The sequence below is a fragment of the Rhagoletis pomonella genome, unplaced genomic scaffold (genome assembly GCF_013731165.1).
Source record: "Rhagoletis pomonella isolate Grant_MI unplaced genomic scaffold, Rhpom_1.0 Rhpom_scaffold_00064, whole genome shotgun sequence".
In the NCBI taxonomy this organism is placed as follows: domain Eukaryota; kingdom Metazoa; phylum Arthropoda; class Insecta; order Diptera; family Tephritidae; genus Rhagoletis; species Rhagoletis pomonella.
In genome coordinates, this window is record NW_023458618.1 from 31,894 (window position 1) to 50,620 (window position 18,727).

Here is an 18,727-nt window from a genome sequence, read left to right on the forward strand (position 1 = left end):
TTTTTCCCAGTGTGTCCAATAGGCATATGGGCCGATAGGACGAGGGTTCCCCAGATTGCTTATTTCCCTTTGGTATTAGGACTAGGTTTTGGACCTTCCATCTTTTCGGGAAAATGCCCTCATTAAGACAAGTCTGAAACACATTTACAAATAAATCTGGCCTCATTTTAATTGCAGCTTTTAAAGCCTTGTTGGGTATTCCGTCTGGCCCACAGGCTTTTCCGTCTTGGATCTTCTTGCATGCGGACTCTAATTCGTTAACCGTAATAACTGGGACATCAACAATTTCGTATCGTGTACAGTTTGGTACGACTTCTCCCCTTTGTGGAAATAGAGTCGTATATCGCGCAGCCTTTCTGGGCACGTGATACTCGGTGCTTTCTTGCCCTTAGTTTTTGCCATTACTACTCTATAGGCCGTGCCCCACGGGTTTGCATCCGCTTCTTCGCATATTTTCTTAAAGCTTTCACGTTTGCTTGCTTTTATGGCGTTTTTTAAGCTCTTCCTCGCCGTTATTAGGGATTGTAGGTTTTCGTTGAAGTCTGGCCTCCCTCTGCTACGCTGCATTCTGCGTCTAGCACTCAGACAGTGACGTCTAGGTATTTTTATATCATTATTCCACCAAAAGCATGGGGAATTTTGTTTCCTCACCACTCTTCGAGACATAGCAGCATCACAGGCGCATGCGAGGTTACGAACCAGGTGGTCAACCTCGCTCTCTACCGAGCCAGCTTTGTGTTGGAACTCTTCCATCATGCAGGCTGGGACCTCTCCATCTAACATACTGTCTTTCCATTTTGGGCCTGTCAGATTTGGCATCTGTTTGGGTCGCCTCAGAGTTATATCCATTATTATTGCCTGATGGAAGCTGTGGGTATACTCCTCACTAACTCTCCAATTAATTTTTTGGGCCAAGGAGTCACTCGCCAGCGTTATGTCAATAATTGACCCAGTTCCCATTTTGCGGAAGGTGTATGAGGACCCGCTGTTTACTATTGATACGCCGAGTTGGGCAAAAGTTTCAAGCAGCAGCTCGCCTCTTTTATTTGTTAGTCTGCTACCCCATTCTGTTGCCCACGCATTGAAGTCACCGGCGATAATTAGCGGGGATTTCCCGTTTGCTTCTTCAGCAATGCTACGCAGCATAAGGGTATACTCTTCTTTTGTAAGGCTAGGTCTTGCATAACAACTAAAAATGCTAATTCCGTTTACCTCAGCTCGAACGAAGCCTTCACCCATGCTGTGCCTTCCTTGAAATGTGAGTCCACCACAGAGCCATATAGCTGCACCCTGTTTACTATCGCAAACCCACGCACAGTCATCTTTACACCTATAAGGTTCGCTTATAATCGCCATGTCTGCCTGAAGATCCCTTACTGTTTGTGATAGTAGATCTTGCGCTGCTTCACAGTGATTGAGGTTTATTTGGACTCTTCTCATTTTTTCCTGTTTGAAAGAGCTTTCTCAAAAACTAGGCATCTATAACTGCCTGTAATATGGTCTATGTTCTCTCTCTTTTCCGCTCTACACAGAATACACTGTGGATTATTTTTACAATCTTTAGCGAAGTGCCCCTCAGTGCCACACTTTCTGCACTGATTCGACCGGTCAAATGTGCTACCGCAATTACGGGACATGTGGCCATACTGAAGGCATTTAAAGCATTTTTTCAGCTGGACCCTTTCGCGGATGCGACAGTTAACCCATCCTACCTTTACTTTCCCAAGCTGTATAAGTTTCTTAGCTTTTGGAGCAGGTAAGCTAATAGTAGCTGTTTGAGTGCCAGCATAAGCAGGGCGCAGACCAGTTATATCTGAACTCTCAATACCTTCAAGACCAGGCAATGATTTAATAGCATTGTATACCTCTTTTTTGGTTGTAACCTCATCGATGTCTTTACATTCTACCAGGATTCGGTGAGTAAATGTCTTTACCGAAGCATCGTCCCCTAGGGTAGCACTCCCAAGGGCCTTTAATTCCGCCGACTTTGGGCATGATTTCGCGAGTTCGATAAGAAGATCGCCTTTCTGGGTGCGTCGTATTTTGGATACGGAATCCCCGAAACTCTTAAAGTTCTCATCACTCTTAACCTTTTTTAGGATGTCGGCATACGAGCTTTCACCTTTTTTCTCTATGATGATTGCGTCTGGCCTCAGTTTTCCTGTGGTGGCAACATTCTTCGGTTTGGGCCGTTTTTCCTTCTTTTTGGCCTCGGTCCACTCGCTGTCTTTATTTGCTTGCACTGTGGCCGTAGATTCCATTGTAGGCCCGTTTTCTACGGGTTGTGGACATCCCTGTTGACTTTCTCCGTTCCTTCCGCGTTTATTTGCCGGGGAGCCGACAGCTTCAGTAGCCGCTTTTCTCCGAACGGAGCCAGGCTTTGCTCTTGGCCATGGCGACGTTTGTGTGCTTCCAATAACACAGACTGCCTCGTTATCTTTGCACTTGCATTTTTCTGCAGCAGCCTTTTCGTATAGAGACCGGATATTCTCGATAACGTCACTCATCGGTTGGTGGATAGTACGCCGTTTGCCGTCTTTTTCCTTTAGCATCGACGCAAGACATTTTATGTGCGCTCCTAGCCTTTCAAATGTGGTTCCCACTCCTAAGTTTTCTAAAACCTTTGGTTGCTTTGCGGGCAGACCCGCTTCGTTAGAGTTATGGAACCCATCCACTGGGGAAGCTCCGCACGTTGGGGTTGTCACAGGGGAGCGAGATAGTTTTGAGCTCCTCTTAAAGGGATCTAAGTCGCCTTCTCTACAGATTTCCAAACTCGAGTTATTTGGTGTAGCGTTTTTGTTGTTTATAGTTTTTTTTTTTATCCATTTTGATTGTTGGGTCCCCACTCAGGGCCGTTATCTCTATTCGTATGCGTAGTTACCTATTTGACCCCATGGTTGTCTATGTAAACAGTGAGGCCATGGCGAGGGTTGAGACAAGCCCTTATGGGGTCTTGAATCAGAGCCAGATCGGTATTAGTCAGGATCGCTTCAACTGAGCCTACACAGCCGACTGAACGGTGACGAATAGAGAGCGTTTCCTGAGTCTTGCCAGAGTTTTAACGGGACGGGGACGACACTAGCATTTGCCCGAAAGCCATTTCTGCTTGATGTCACTCAGGCATACTCAGGTAACGGAATACTAGTATCACCAGCTCATAGCAGACTTATCCTAAACGGGTTTCCATTATACCAGGTGTTAAAGCCTTACTGGACTCGGCTTTAACTTGAAGTAGTTTTGGAGGTGCACAACGAGTAAAGAGTTTAGTACTCCTCTCAGTACGTGGATGCTTCCATTTAGATCCGTAAGTTGGCCATCGCCAAGACTTTCCTCTGCGCAACGTTCGAGAAAGCTTTAGGCGGTTGGAATGTTTGCATTTCCAATCCGTTTTACTCGTGTTGAAGAGGCGGGACGCCAGGGTTAAGATCCGCTCGTAGAACCTGGATGGAATGCATTTGATTCCATTCCGGCCTAAGTCACCCGGGCGGAAAGCAGTAGTTTCCGCTCCAGCTTCTAGTCCATCGCCATCTTCTAGGTCTGGGCGGAAAGCAGTAGTTTCCGCTCCAGCTTCTGACCCTTCCCACTCTTTTAGGTCTGGGCGGAATGCACTGATTCCGCTCCGACCTCAAGCACATCTTTTGGAGCTCTTGCTCGAACTTCAACGCCGTGCTCTGGTGGATTAACCACTAAGAAGTTTAATCATACCTATTTTCGCAGGTGTGGGTGGATTTCCACAAACGTGGGTACCACCTTAAGTACTTATGTCCTTACGTTGTGCCTTCTCCATAATTACAGTTTTGTCCCAAACTGCTAGGGTTGGTGGGTGTTTCAGAGGGTATACTTCCCGCCATCCTCCTACTTCCCGAGACGCACGAATGCCATTCGGGGCACACACACCAAGTGGATTTTAGTCGCCTTTTTCGACAAGCATGCCTTACTGTAGGTATATTCTCGCGCCTACCCGCAGGCTAAGTGCGTGTGTGTGTTCGCTGTTCTTTGTTTATGCGGGAAATAAGTCACTTACCGGTGACAGGTAACCGGTGCGAAATAAAGTCAATTGTCATTATTACCTTTTTAAAAACGAAATAAAATCCATTGACATTATTTCTCTTTCAAACAATAAATTTACTTAGCTTCGCGGCGGCCCGCGTAACCCGCGCGACCGACGCGCACACCACGTCACGCTACGCCGCGGCCCCCGGCCCCCCCTTCCCCGTCTCCCGCCGTGCTGTAACGCAGGTAGATTTATTTTTTGTATACGTTGTAATAAAATTTTTATATATTTTAAACATCGAGGGCTTATATTCAATAATACCCTCTATCTGCACACTTTTCACTTGAGATTCTGATACAAAAATCCACCTAAGCTTTAACTGTCATCAGTGATATAAATTCTACCTTATATAACGACAGGTAATAAGTCCCAGATGGTTTCCAAAATCACAAATTATGTTTTGTGCAAATTGCAGATAGAGGATATTAATGAATTTAAGCCCTCGATATTTCACATTTATATATTTGTGAGTTATTGGAAGCAGGGATGCCAACTTGGCTCAAACCGTGCCATTTGTCCCTATTTTACTTCAAATGGCACTTAATTTTTGAATTTGGCACAAAGTGCCAAAATGGCACTTTTGTAAAAAAATAACATTTCAATAAATTTTTGTGAAATCCGTGCACTTCTTTTTCTCAACTAAAATTTTCTAATTTATAGAGGCAATTCAACTGGTTTATCTTATTTTATCATTGCGCTTTTGTTTGGAAAATGTAGCTTTATTTTATTGCTAAATGTGAATGATTAAAAGGAATAACACCTTTTTGGCACTTTTATTTTTCTATTTGGCACATTTTGGCACTTTTTTATCCTCAATATGGCACCTCATAACTAAGGATAGTTAGCAGCCGTAATTGGAAGATTTCTGCTGTGTTTTGGGGCAACAACTTGTCTGCAGTAAAAAAGCATATAATTTGTGTTTCAAAAGTGTGTGAAAACTAATCAATTAACTTATATGATCTCGGTTCCGATAATAAATAATTAATAATTGTTTATACCCGCATTTTGGCACATTGGCTCGTTGAATGTGCCATCTAATAAATAGTGGCGTCATTCTCCTTAGCTGCTTTTAAATGATGTCGTCACAAATTTCTGGCGGAGACATGAATACAGTGTAAGAAAATTCTTTTTCTATAATTGTTTCCTTATAGAAAGGTTTGTTTCGTTTCCACCTTAGACATTCCGAATTCGTTCAAAATATGCTGATTTAAAACACAGAATTATTTCAGTGTTCCTCCGGGGTTTTTGGACATGGACTGTTTCCTCACGAAACGAAACATATTTTGCAAGTTATGGATCATTTCTACACTCTTTCTTCAAATATTTCTCGTATTCGAGCTGTGCGTAGGCGTTTAGTTTTTCGCATCGTGTGTTAACATATTCGTAATTAAATTTTTTTTAATAAAATCAATTCGTGGTAGTTCATAATTGTGTGTGGATTAATATCACAACACTGAGGATTTGGCAATAACCTTTTTCATCTATTAAAAAACAACTCTTACGGGGCAATGTTTATTGTAAGAACAACATTTTTTTCTATGAATCGACATACTTTAAGCATTGTTGACGCTATTTCCATTTGAATGAGGAAATAGCGTCAATGACTTTATTTCCAAATTTTTGTTGACTTTATTTCGCTTTTCCCACCAGGGTGGGAAATAAAGTCAATTGACCTTATTGCCATTGACCTTATTACCTGTCACCCACTTAAACATCCTGGCCCCCCTTGACGACTTGTCGTCTAGTGGATGTAAAATAAGCCGGGAGAATCCGGCTCGAAGGACCATGTTTAATCTTACGCTTGGCCTCTTCGCACTCGCCTCTTTTGTACGCACACTTGTTTTCCGCATAAAGGAAACACTTAAGTTTTCAATTTTAAAATTTACAAAATTGGTGTATTCTCTGTGTATCTAATTCAGGTCTTCACACACAAAACTAGCCAATTAAAAGTTGCATATGGGTACTGTGTGTATACATATCAAAAAGATTTACAATTCGAAGCAATTTAGATCACAAATGATAATGTGAAAAGGGCGCGTACGCGTTAACCGACGATAATAGCTGAACTAAAACTCAAACTAACTTGGCACGATGATGGTAGGCGGCCGTGCGCGCTCCGGAATCATTTTCGGAGTCGCCTCGACACCGCTGCTGCCAAAGGATGTGCGCACGGCTGCTGAATTAGATTTAAGCGGCGGCTTAAACACTTATAGACGGCAATAATGCGGATAAACGAGCCGCAAGGTTGTGGGTTCGAGCCCCACGGCCAGTCGAATTTTCATCTATTTCGTTTTCATTCTGTTTTTTATAAGTTCTATATCTTTTTATACGTTGTTGTTGACTTTTTAATAAAAACTCTAAAAATTTAAATTAACTAATAGTAAAATAAAAAATGTGATACAAAATAAAAATAAAAATAAATATAAAATAAAAAATAATAACAAGAACAAAAATTTTTTTCGCAATCGCTCCAACCGAGGATTGAACCCGGCAGCTACAGGCTTGTAGCCCGCAACTATCACCACTCGGCTACCGCGGACGCGAATCTTGCCTGCTTTGTTTTTTAACGGTAAATCAAGATTTTGGGGGTGTTTGACTAATTTCATATTTCGATTCTGGTTTTACTCGAAAAGACCTCCCAGAAAATATACATAACTTCCCAGGTATTTCTACTTTATGCTTTTTTGTAGCACTGTGTAATGAGCAGGGAACGGATTTTATGGAAATTGCCTTTTTTTCTGCTAAAGAGATAGAGTATATTCGATTAAGAATGTCCACGATTTAGCTTTCCCTGATTCCATATATACACATTTGCTGTTGCCTTTTTTTGCCTTTTTTAAGATATTTGCCTTTTTTTTGCCTTTTCTACTTTTAAAAAAGTGATTATAGCATTTACAAGTTTTTTTAAAAATTAAAAAATATACACGTTGCCCATGCGGCTTATAGAAGCGCAGAGACCTCTTGCCAAATTGGTGTTGGAAAAATTCAAAGCCGTTTTCTCAGCTAACGAAGGCTTGGTGACAATAAGGGGTGTGGATAAAATTATAAAGGGTGAGGAAAACGCCTTTATTCCTGATAATATGAACATTTCAAAAGTTCGATATTTAAATTGGGCTCCACTTGTATCAACTTACGTCGAGCGCACATTTAGTACATTCAAGGCTTTTCTTCGCGAAAATCGAAGTAGAAATTTTTCATATAATGAAACTAGTTCATAGTTTTTCTCTTTTTACTTGTAATATAAACATTTCTAAAATAAATGTATTTTTTTTATTGTTCTTCGTATTTTCTGTCTTTTTTTAGTGCCTTATTTTGCTTTTTTTGCAATACATAGTGCCTTTTCCTGCCTTTTTCGCTATTTTGTTTTGCCTTTTTTGCAACACCTAGTGCCTTTTCCTGCCTTTTCTACTATTTTATTTTGCCTTTTCAGCCTATTTTGTTATTTTATTTTGCCTTTTTTATAGGTTTTTAGGTCCTAGAAATCCGTTCCCTGGTAATGAGTATAGATAAATAGCCAATACCCGTATGTTTAGCGGAGCCTCAAAACACCTTCTATTCTATGTATATCTTTAATAAGTGCACCAAATTTCAAGCACATCGGACAATAACGAAGCTTTTTTCGAATAGATCGAACCCTGGCCAACCTACCGGAAAAACGATCCGATATGCTAATCTAGGCAAAAATCTACTTACGCGCCAAATTTCAAGCATACTATAAATACGATTTTACCGAATACATCGGTCCCTAGGAATACGCACCTTAAATGAGATTTTGTCGATCGGTCCCTGGTCACTTACCGGAAAAATATATATATAAACCTAGAAAAAAGGCTATCTACGTACCAATTTTCAAGCAAATCGGACCATAAATTAGAGTTTTTCGAATAGATCTGATCCACCTTCCGGAAAAAATTAATTTTTTTGACCTCTGACATGACGGCTGCTGAAAGCTTTTTATGTACAAAATTTCATGAAAATCGGACCTGCCTTGCGAGATTAGATCGCGAGATTATATATAGACTTAATTTTTTAAATGTTTTTTTATTTCTGGTTAAGTGAGCCTTTTATTCCCTGAATGTTTTACTCGATATATATTTAAGCCCCTAAAATTTCAAGGGGGTGGCAACCCTATTAATAAGTTTTAATTTTTTACCCAAGCGGTGAAACTGTCCTTCCAAATAGTGTTTCAGTCATTCAATTTGAAGAAGTATTATGGAAGATGTGGCGCTTTTTTTACCGGGTACAGTGCTTTCAGCTCTTTAAAACACCTTTTTTTTAACAAATGACTAAATTTAAACCGCGTGACTAGTTTTCGCATGTACGTGTGCTTCTCCCCTTCAAAATGAGATATCATTCATTAAATTTGATAAAATATTAAAGAAGATATCGTTTGGTAACAGAAAAATACCTTTTACAAATAAGTATATAGAAGTATATAGATTAAAACGTGAAGTGTGTGGTGAAATTTTGTATTCGCGTTCCATCTGTTTCGCCGTGCTACTGGTTCTACTTAAATAAGGGTGTTAATTACGACACCATGGGTTTGAAATATATTTCGAGCTCTCCGAATTGTGAAGATAGGAGTTTTTCCTTACTAAGTTTTATTTTGCCGTGGTGTCGTAAAGAAGTGTTTGAATATTTTATAAAAACATGCTTTAAGGAGTTTTTGGAATGAGGAGTCCACCTCTGAACTTATGATTTTCTTAAAACATCCGTCAGAGGGCGCATCATATTGCTTTTATACCCGAGCTCACTTGTGCGTAATGGTACTCAGTAGAACTTTGTTCGCATAATGGTTGTTTGTAACAGCCTAAAGGAATCGAAATGGATGTCTGTATGTCGATAAGTGACCTTCAGGTAAATGTGCAGGGATCGTATTCTCAGAGATTGTAGTCGAAAGTCAAACTTTAATTTAAGACTAATTTGAAGCTTTTATCAAGTTATGCTTCTGCTAGAGCTTCTAAAACAATGCCGAAAACGCGATTTTTCGAAACTTTGAACAAGTTTTTCTCAAAATCTGGTGTTGATGGGAACTTTATACCAACGGATTCATTATTAGCACACAAAAAAATATAAAAATAACTTTAACATCTGCCACACAAAAAGTAAAAAAGTACGGAAAGGTCCCGTGACGCCAGTGTGAGAAATTTATGCAGTTGTTATCAAGGTAACTTCATACAAGGTGGTGTTATTAAATAAGGTGATTTCTTTTTTTTCATTCTCCTTATACATATCGAGTTCTTATATTCAATACCATATACCTGCACATTTCACAAAAATGAGATTCTGACATAAAAATCCACCCAAGACTTAACTGTCATCGGTGATATTAATACCGACATTGTATAACGCTTGACAGAAGAATTTACTATTAAATTGCAAAGTCAGTATTATTATCAGTGATGACAGGTCAGTCCCAGATAGGTTCTAATTTCACAAAGTAGTTTTTGTTAAATATATTTTGTTTTTGCTTTTATTGATTTGACAGCACAACCGTAAAAGCAAAAACAAAATATGTACGTGTAAACTTTGACACCTTAACCATAAAACCCAGAAAAAGTACACCTGCATTTGGTTTTTGTATTATTACTATCACCTTGTCTGACTTCGCTTTGATTGTTATTCTCAGGTTAGGTTAGCTTAATATGGGCATTAAAGTAGACATCACAAAGAATGTCAACGTTTTTTACGAATTTAAGTAGCAATTTCAGCGCTATTTTTGTTGTGTCCTCTAACTTCTCGAATTGGTAGGCTTCCAAGCATCCAATAGATATGCAGCCTTCTGTCGGCGGCCAGCCTGTCAATGGCTTCCCGGCTGCTGGATGAAATACTATATGAGATAACTGCCTTAATTGCTACCTGACTATCTAGGTATAGGTTTAATTGAATTGATTATCGTTTCGGTGTAGGCTAGCACTGCTACATCCTCATTGCGAAAATCTCTGCGTGAAATATGCTGCTATGGTCAGATAACCTTACTGCCCGTCTGACGTTCAGTTCCCGGTAGTAAATCCTGGCACCCACTCCCGTTGTCATTCTATAGCCGTCCGTGAAAACGTTTAGGGATCTACGGACAGGTTTCATTCCTTTGCGCCAATCCGCCTCCTACATCGTTGAGCGAAACCTTTGTTCCCACTTAAAGCTAGGTGCTATGTAGCCCGCGCTAAGTGTACTTCCCGCTCCAACTGAGCTGTGCTCAAAAGTTCTGAAATTGAATTCCCCTATGGCTGTCAATCTATCTGCGGTTTTCCGCGAATAAGTCAATGGGTGTTAAACTGAGGATCATTTCAAGAGCAGCCGTTGAAGTGGACCTCAGCGCTCCCGTGGTGCATGGTGCTGCGAGTCGCTGAACCTTCTCCATTGGCCCAAGATATGATGTGTTTTTCGTGGCATTCCACCACACCAAAGCGCCATTGAGCAGTATTGGTCCGACTATTGCTATGTAGTGCTAATGCATCACAGCAGGTGGCAGACCTTAAGTGACTCCCAGAATTCTTTTACATGCTTAAAAGGCGTTACTGACCTTCTTCACCCTCTCATAAAAATTGTGCTTCCACCACAGCTTACTTTCCAAGACTACTCCCAAATACTTTGTGTGACCTTCAATTGACAGATCGATGCCACCTAGCCTCGGGGGTCTCCATACCTGGTCCTTATATCTTCTTGCGAAGAGTATAACGTCTGTTTTTTTCTGCGTAAACCCCTGGCCTGCTCGAGAAAGATTTTAATTTACAGCGAAATAGCAGGTTCTACGCATATTGTTTCGATGCTATTAATAATAGCCTCACTTGAGACATTACTGAATGCTCCCGAAATATCCAGAAATACCCCTAGAGCACATTTTTTGTATTCTAGAGCCTTAGCAATGTATTGTACTAACGATTGTAGTGCAGCTTCCGTGAACCTTCCCTTTGTGTACGCATGTTGGGCCTTAGCCGAGATGCTTGGCCGCAGAGTGTCCCTGATGTGAGGGTCAATAATTCCAGCGTTTTTAAGAGGAATGAGGTGAGACTTATGGGCCCGCACTTCTTACAGAAAACTGGGCTGCTCTTGCCTGCCTTGGAAATAAAAACAACCCTCGCTTCCCTCCATGGTACTTGCACATAGCTCAGCGTCAAACAGCCCAAAAATATCGCCCTCAGCCATGGTACCACAAGGTGACTAGCGTTCTGGGGCAATACCGGAAATAATCCGCCTTCTTTTTCTTCTTCTTCTTCTTCTTTATTGGAGCTGTAGGTACCTAAGCGATTTTGACCGAGTCCGAAACAGCACGCCAGTGATTTCACTTCTGTGCTAACTGACGCCAATTGGAAATGCCAAGTGAAGCCAAGTCCCTTCTCCACCTGGAGGTGGCCTTCCTCTTTCTCTGTTACCAGCATCGCGGCCCGCGTTGAATATTTTCAGATCAGGAGCGTTTCTGTCCATTCAAATGACATGGCCAAGCCAGCGGAGCCGCTGAATTTTAATTCGCTGCACTATGTCTATATCGTTGTAAAGCTCATACAGCTCATCGTTAAATCGTCTGCGATATTCACCATCACCAACGCGTAAATATCCGCAAATCTTTCGCAGAATCTTTCTCTCGAAAACTCCAAGAGCCGCGTCATCAGGTGCTTTCATTGTCCATGCCTCAGCGCCATACACCTGCACAGGCATGATGAGTGTCTTACAGAGTGTGATCTTTGTATGACGAGAGAGGACTTTACTTCTGAATTGCCTACTCAGGCCAAAGTAGCACTTGTTAGCAAGAGTGATTCTCCCTTGGATTTCAAGGCTGACATTATTATTGGTGTTAATGCTGGTTCCCAAGTAAACGAAGTCGTCTACTTTTTCAAACTTGTAACTGTCAACAGTGACGTGGGTGCCAAGACGCGTATGCTCTGACTGTTTGTGTGACGACAGGAGATACTTCGTTTTGTCCTCGTTCACCACCATACGCCAGCAATTGTACGCTCTTGTAAAGTATTGTGCCTGAGCGGTCCAGTTCTGCGGCTCTTATTATCTTCACCAACATCAGCTTAAAGAGATCACTCGAATGATATCAAACGGCTCGGAGAGGTCTTTCCCGATTCTGCCAGAGCTGGTGGTATTCCTCAACGCCATTTTATACAGCCGTGTTAGTTTCGCGGGAATACCAAATTCGGGCATCGCGGTATAAAGGCAACTTCTCTTCGTGTTGTCGAAAGCGGCTTTGAAATCAACAAACAGATGGTGTGTGTCGATCTAATTCTCGCGGGACTTTTCCAAGATTGAACATATTTTGAATACCTGATCTATGGTGGATTTTCCAGCCCGCGAGCCACACTGATGAGGTCCAATCAGTTGGTTGACGGTAGGCTTCAGTCTTTCGCACAATACACTCGATAAGACCTTATAACCTATGCTTAGAAGGCTGATTCCGCGGTAATTCTTGGCGCGAATGGCGGGGTCGCCTTTCTTGTGGGTTGGGCAGAGCACACTTAAATTCCAGTCGTCGGGCATGCCTTCATCTGACCATATTCTGCATGCGAGCTGATGCATGCACCTCATCAGCTCCTCGTCGCCGTACCTCAATAGCTCAGCTGGCAGGCCGTCATCTCCAGCCGCTTTGTTGCTTTTCAGCCGCGTAATCGCTATTCGTACCTCGTCATAGTCAGGCGGTGGGACAGCTACTCCATCATCATCGACTGTGGACTCGGGTTCGTCTTCTCTACTACTTTCAGCGCTGCTACCATTCAGTAGGTTGTAGAAGTGTTTCCTCCACAATTTAAGTATATTGTGGACATCGGTCACTAGGTCGCCATTGTTGTTCTCTCAGGACTTCGCCCCGGTCTTGAAACCTTCCGTAAGTCGCCTAACCCTCTGGTAGAATTTTCGGGCATTCTTCATGTCGGCCAGCATATCAAGCTCTTCGCACTCGCGTATTTCGGCCTCTCTCTTATTGCGGAAAATATGTCTCGCTTCCTTCTTCAGTTCCCTATAATGGTCCCACATGGCTCGCGCTACGCCCGATCGCAGCGTGGCGCTATAGGAGGCGTCTTTTTTCTCTGCGGCTTTTGACATTCCTCATCGTACCAGTTGTTCTTTCGGGCTCGCTAAGATCCAACTACTTCTTCGGCGGCAGTACTTAATGATCGGGAAATGTGGTTCCACTGCTCGCGTATGTCGGATTGTCGAAAAGTGCTCTCAGAGAACAGGTGTGTGAGTCGAGTGGCAAATAAATTGGCCGTCTGTTGTGATTGCAGCTTTTCGACGGTAAGCGTTCCTTGCATTGTTGGGCGCACATTTTTTGCTGCACAGAGGCGGGTGCGTATCTTGGCTACAACAAGATAGTGGTCCGAGTTGATGTTTGGCCTTCGGAGTGTACGTACGTCTAAAACCCTTGAAGCATGCCTTCCGTCTATCACAACATGATCGATTTGGGTTCTCGTTTTTCGATCTGAAGACAGCCATGTAGCTTGGTGGATGTTCTTATCCTGGAACCAAGTACTACATATTACCATGTTTCGGGCCCCGGCGAAGTTGATCAGCCTCAGTCCGTTATCAGACTTTTCGTCGTGGAGGCTGAATTTTCCGACAGTGGCGCCAAAGATCCCTTCCTTGCCCACCTTGGCATTAAAATCGCCGACCACGATTTTGACATCGTGTCGGGGGCAGCACTCATATGTGCGTTCCAAGCGCTCATAGAAAGATCCTTGGACGCCTCATCCTTCTCTTGCATCGGGGAAGGGGCGCAGATGAGCGAGATGTTGAAGAATCTAGCTTTGATGCGGATTATGGCTAGACGCTCGTCCACCGGGGTGAACGCCAGTACATGGCGACGAAGACTCTCTCCTACCACGAATCCAACACCGAATTTTCGCTGCCTTATGTGGCAACTGTAGTAGACGTCGCAAGGCTTCACACTTACCTTTCCTTGCTCCGCCCATCGCATTTCTTGAATGGCGGTGATGCCAGCCTTTGTCTTCCCGAGGATATCAACCAGCCGGGCAGAGGCACCTTCCCCATTAAGGGTCCGGATATTCCAGGTGCATAACCTCAAATCATAGTCCTTTATATATGTGCCGTGGTCGTCATCAAAAAAAGGGGGTCTCATCCGAGGCTTGTTGGAATTTTTCATTGGGCGGGGTTTTAGCGTGGCGGGACCCAAACCCAGCGCATGCGAAGTTTTACGCCTTCTCACTTTAGCTCGCTCTCAAACGGGTGTTTGGTTGCCACCCAGAGGATACGTGGTGTAACGAAGCGTTTTGGTTGCCCAGATGCTTCTTCTAAAATGCTGGGGTATACTCGCCGTGTCCAGGGTTCGTTACAACAAATTTGTTGTTTCGGGGCTCTGGTGAATCGTACTTCATTAGATTATTCTCTTACTTACTATCAAACATATAACAAAATAACAATTGGAAATATTCGGTAGCGTCACTTGCAGTGTCTGGGTAACGGTTTCTTGTCCCGTTACTAGCCCTTTAGGCTGTAGTGGCGTGGCTTTAGTACTAGTGGGCAGCGCCCTGCTGACTCTGCTGGTGAGTAACGCTCTGGTAGGGTTCGAACGATACTATCGATATTGAGTAAGTATCGATACTTAGGGTATAAAGATGAGTACTTTAATACTCGATACCTTATTTGGTGATTTTACTCGATACTTTGCAAAGTACTCGTAGTATCGAATACTTTTTAAAAACACACTTTTTAAATTTTTTCTTCCATTGCTTTCTTTGCTTATATGGATTACTATCATTCAATTTTGTCCATCACTTAAAATAAACTGAAATTGCGTGTAGTCTGTTGCATATCATAGGCCGAATAAGTTGAAGTTTAATGGCCATGTTCACAAAAAATAGAGTAGGTTTAAAGAGCTTAATAAAATGACATTTTCATACATTTTTCAGTTTATAAACCTTTTTTATTTTTTATGAATAAGGTCATAAAACTTTGCGCAAAGTTCACGAAAATGCAGAATTTTTAGAAACTTTTTGGGTATGCAGTTTTGTAACCTATTCAAATTTACGTGTAGCCAAATTATTACGTGTAGCTTACTACCGTTGACTTTTAATTCAAACTTGCACATTATTGTACTAAAATTGAAAGTGCATACCCAAAAAGTTAAAAAAAATGTCTTAATAAAATTTGAAATTCGTGAAAGTATATATATATATATATATATATATATATATATATATATGTATGTATATATATGTATGTATGTATGTACATTTAACATTAAAATTACTTCTAACGTGAAAGTAAGTTCTGCAATGAAATAAAAATCAAATATTTTAAATTTATATTGTTTTATTTTCAGGAAATAACTAGATATACGATTGAAGAATAAAATATTTTAAGTATCCCAAAAAACGTATTTTAATGAGTCCGATACTGAGTAGTATCGATACTTTTTCCCTGATACTTTTAGGGTATCGATACCATGAGCTCGATGCCAGAATGAGTACTCAGTATCGATACCAAAGTCTGAAATTTCGAACCCTACGCTCTGGTGACGCCGGTATGTGACGCTCTTGAAATATTGGCGATTAGCGCTCTGATGTCATTGACAAGTGGTGCTCTGGCCGCGCTGATGAGAGGTGCTCAGCTAACATCGTTGAGTGACACTCGGGTCACGCCGATGAGTAGCGCTCTGACGACACCGGAGAGTGGCGCTAGCAATCCTTCCAGTCAGTTGTGGTCGTTAGACCGCGACCACAGCTCCGTGCTGCAGTGTTGCCAAGTTTCGAATTTGAAAAAGCACTAAAACCAAAGAAAAATCGCGTTTTTTCTCGAAAAAAGTCCTAAATTTTTATCGGACCTTATATGCATAAAAATTTTTTTTGTAGGGTTGCTGATTTAAATTAATAAAAATTAATGTTTCTTGCACGACGGTGTAGTTTTTTCTGTTTTCTATAAATGCAAATATTTTCGTCCAAGCGACGATAACATTCTTATTCTTATTTTGTAATTTGCAGCTGTGTCCAGCGTTGCAGCTTCGCTTAGATTCAAGAAAAATGTATAAATTTTTTCCTGACCGTATATATGTTAAAGTTTTCTTCGTTTTGCATAATTTTTTCTACAATTCCTATCAAACGCAGGCACAAACAAAAAAGGAAGTTTCATGAACTATGTGAAAGTTAAAATCTACACTTCCGTCTCTCATGATATCGTTAACTAAGGGAACATAAAGAACTTTTCTTTTCGACTGCTTGACACCTGAAACATAACGAAATTTGATTTCGCTTTTTAGACTACGTTCAAATTGACGAGCTAAACATGTTAAATGAACAAAACATGTTCATAAACAAGTTAAATCGCATGCAATTGTTGTTGGAAAATTGAACCAGTTTAATCATTTAACTCGTTTGAAAACCAGTTCAGCGCAGAGTTGTATCAGAAAGCTTTCTGCTCCTACCAATCAGAAAGACCCTAAAGCTTTCATTTGAGACGCCAACGTTCAAAAAAATTATATTCTGAAAAATATTAAAAATTAAAATTTATCAAAAAATATCAAAATTGTATGTATGTCTGCCCGCCAAAAAAGAGGCCAAGGCGGTAATTAGTTATTTCCCAAGAGGTCTCATCGAACGCAGAGATAAATAGTGCATACCATGATACAAAAAAGAAGGTAGTTTCATTACTACTATTTTTTGATTATAAAGCAGATTTTTGACATAGCTTTGCCACATTGATATTTTTTGAGAGGGGAGATTTTCTTTTAAATATTTGGGATTTAATAAAAGAGTAAAATTTACATACCAAAAAAAAAAAACAAGTTCATGTGTTCGATAATCAAATTTTAACGTTTTTCTCAAGCGTTTTAAAGATCCTCTGAATAATATCGATGTGCAGAGATGAACTAATAAGGTAAAATCCAGTTTCGAAACATTTATTTATTAAAAAGCTTTTTTTTCATTTTATTTTAAGCAAAATAAATAAATTTACATAACAAAACTCCTTTTTGCATAGTCCGAAGAAGATGTATTGATAGATAATTCGTCATTAAAGCATAGTGCGAAACATGCTTCGGAGAAGGTTGTATGGGCTCATTGCCTCACAATTAAACGAGTCGCAATTCAGAATTCTCCCGAAGTGAAGTATCCAGATACAAAACTGTCGTGTAAATCTAGCGTGGAACACAAAACCTCTAAAGAATTGGCAGCGTTTTGGCAATGTAAGCAGGTCTTTGGCAAAACGTGGGGTGTGTCACCATAAGGAATCCTCTGGATATATACCTCTATGATCAGACCCATAATTATCTATGCGTCAGTGGTATCGTGGAACAGATTCTCAATCAAGAGCGTGGGAAGTCTGCTTTCTAAACTTCAAAGAACTACTGCCGTGTGCTGTCCTGAAGCTTTCTCTACAATACGTGGCGCTGCTCTTGATGCACTGCTGCACTTACCGTCACTTTGTGTCTTCCTACGAGGGGAAGCTTTAAAGGCCACCTGCAGACTAAAAAGAAACGGACGCTGGTATAACACTGAGTGGGGCAAGGCGGAAATTATCAGCTGCAGAGATCTGAGCACTTGTATTTTTTTAATGCCACAGGATAATATGCCACCTTTACCTTTGTTGAAGAGATTCTATAATGTTTAGTTCCCTGCAACTGAATGCTGGTTTAATACCAGCACTGAGCCCGGAATCACACATAATCGAATCTTCAATGATGGCTCCAAAACTGACTCTCTCTTGGACTTTTCTCTGGGGAAGTATGTTTCGGTCTTCCAGACTGAAGTGTTTGCAGTGACAGCCAAACTGCACTTAAGGCATTGGGCAGCCCTCTAACTACTTACTTCCAAACTCTGGGTGCCAGTTCAACCGGCAGTAACTCCTATCGCCCATAACTATAATATCTATCATAGCATGAAGCACCGAAATTAAAGCCTTACCTTTGCAAAGCACATCCAAATCCTTTTCGGTGACTTTAGAAGAAACTAATTTAATAATAGCTGATTTTTGCGGTGGACAACATATTTACCGGTCATTTATTTCAAAGAAAAAGTCAGTTGGTTGCTTTTTCAAATATGGCGATATATGAATTTAAATTTTCGTTATTGCTCAGATCGAAGACAAATTTCCTTTTAGTTTTCTAAATATTTTTTTTTTTTTTACACTAAATAAATGATTATTGAGGATTAGGTATGGTAGCATGAAGTGTCACAATCTGCTTAATTGTCAGGTAGTTAATATGGCGCCCGAAAAGTGACAATGAATCTACCTTCTTTTTTGTATCATGGTGCATACGAACTAATCATTTTGAAGTCTCTAAGTTATCCGTATGTGTTAATATCATGAAGCAGACATTCGCACAAAACAAATTGAAACACAAAAACTTGATTTTGAATATTTTTTTTTCGAATTTTTATTGGTAATCAAACAATCGTCAAAGTTAACTGCAAATGTTCAATGTGGACGATTGCGTTTTCCAAAAAGCTCTTTTTCATTTAACAAGTTAAATGGGGCCAATTTGAACATAATATTAATGTGCCTTATTAGAGCGCATAGTGGGAAACATCTTTTTGTGTAAAAAATTTGTTGGTAAAGATGTGCTTGCTTACGATTGTCATTGCGCCATGATACTTGGTGTAGCGCGCGGAGCGTTTTCCGTGGCTTTTTAATAACGAAAACAAGTAATTCGATATTAATTTATAATTTTTAAAATTCAATTTTATTAACTTTAGATATTAGCGCTTGTATTTGCTAAGTAAG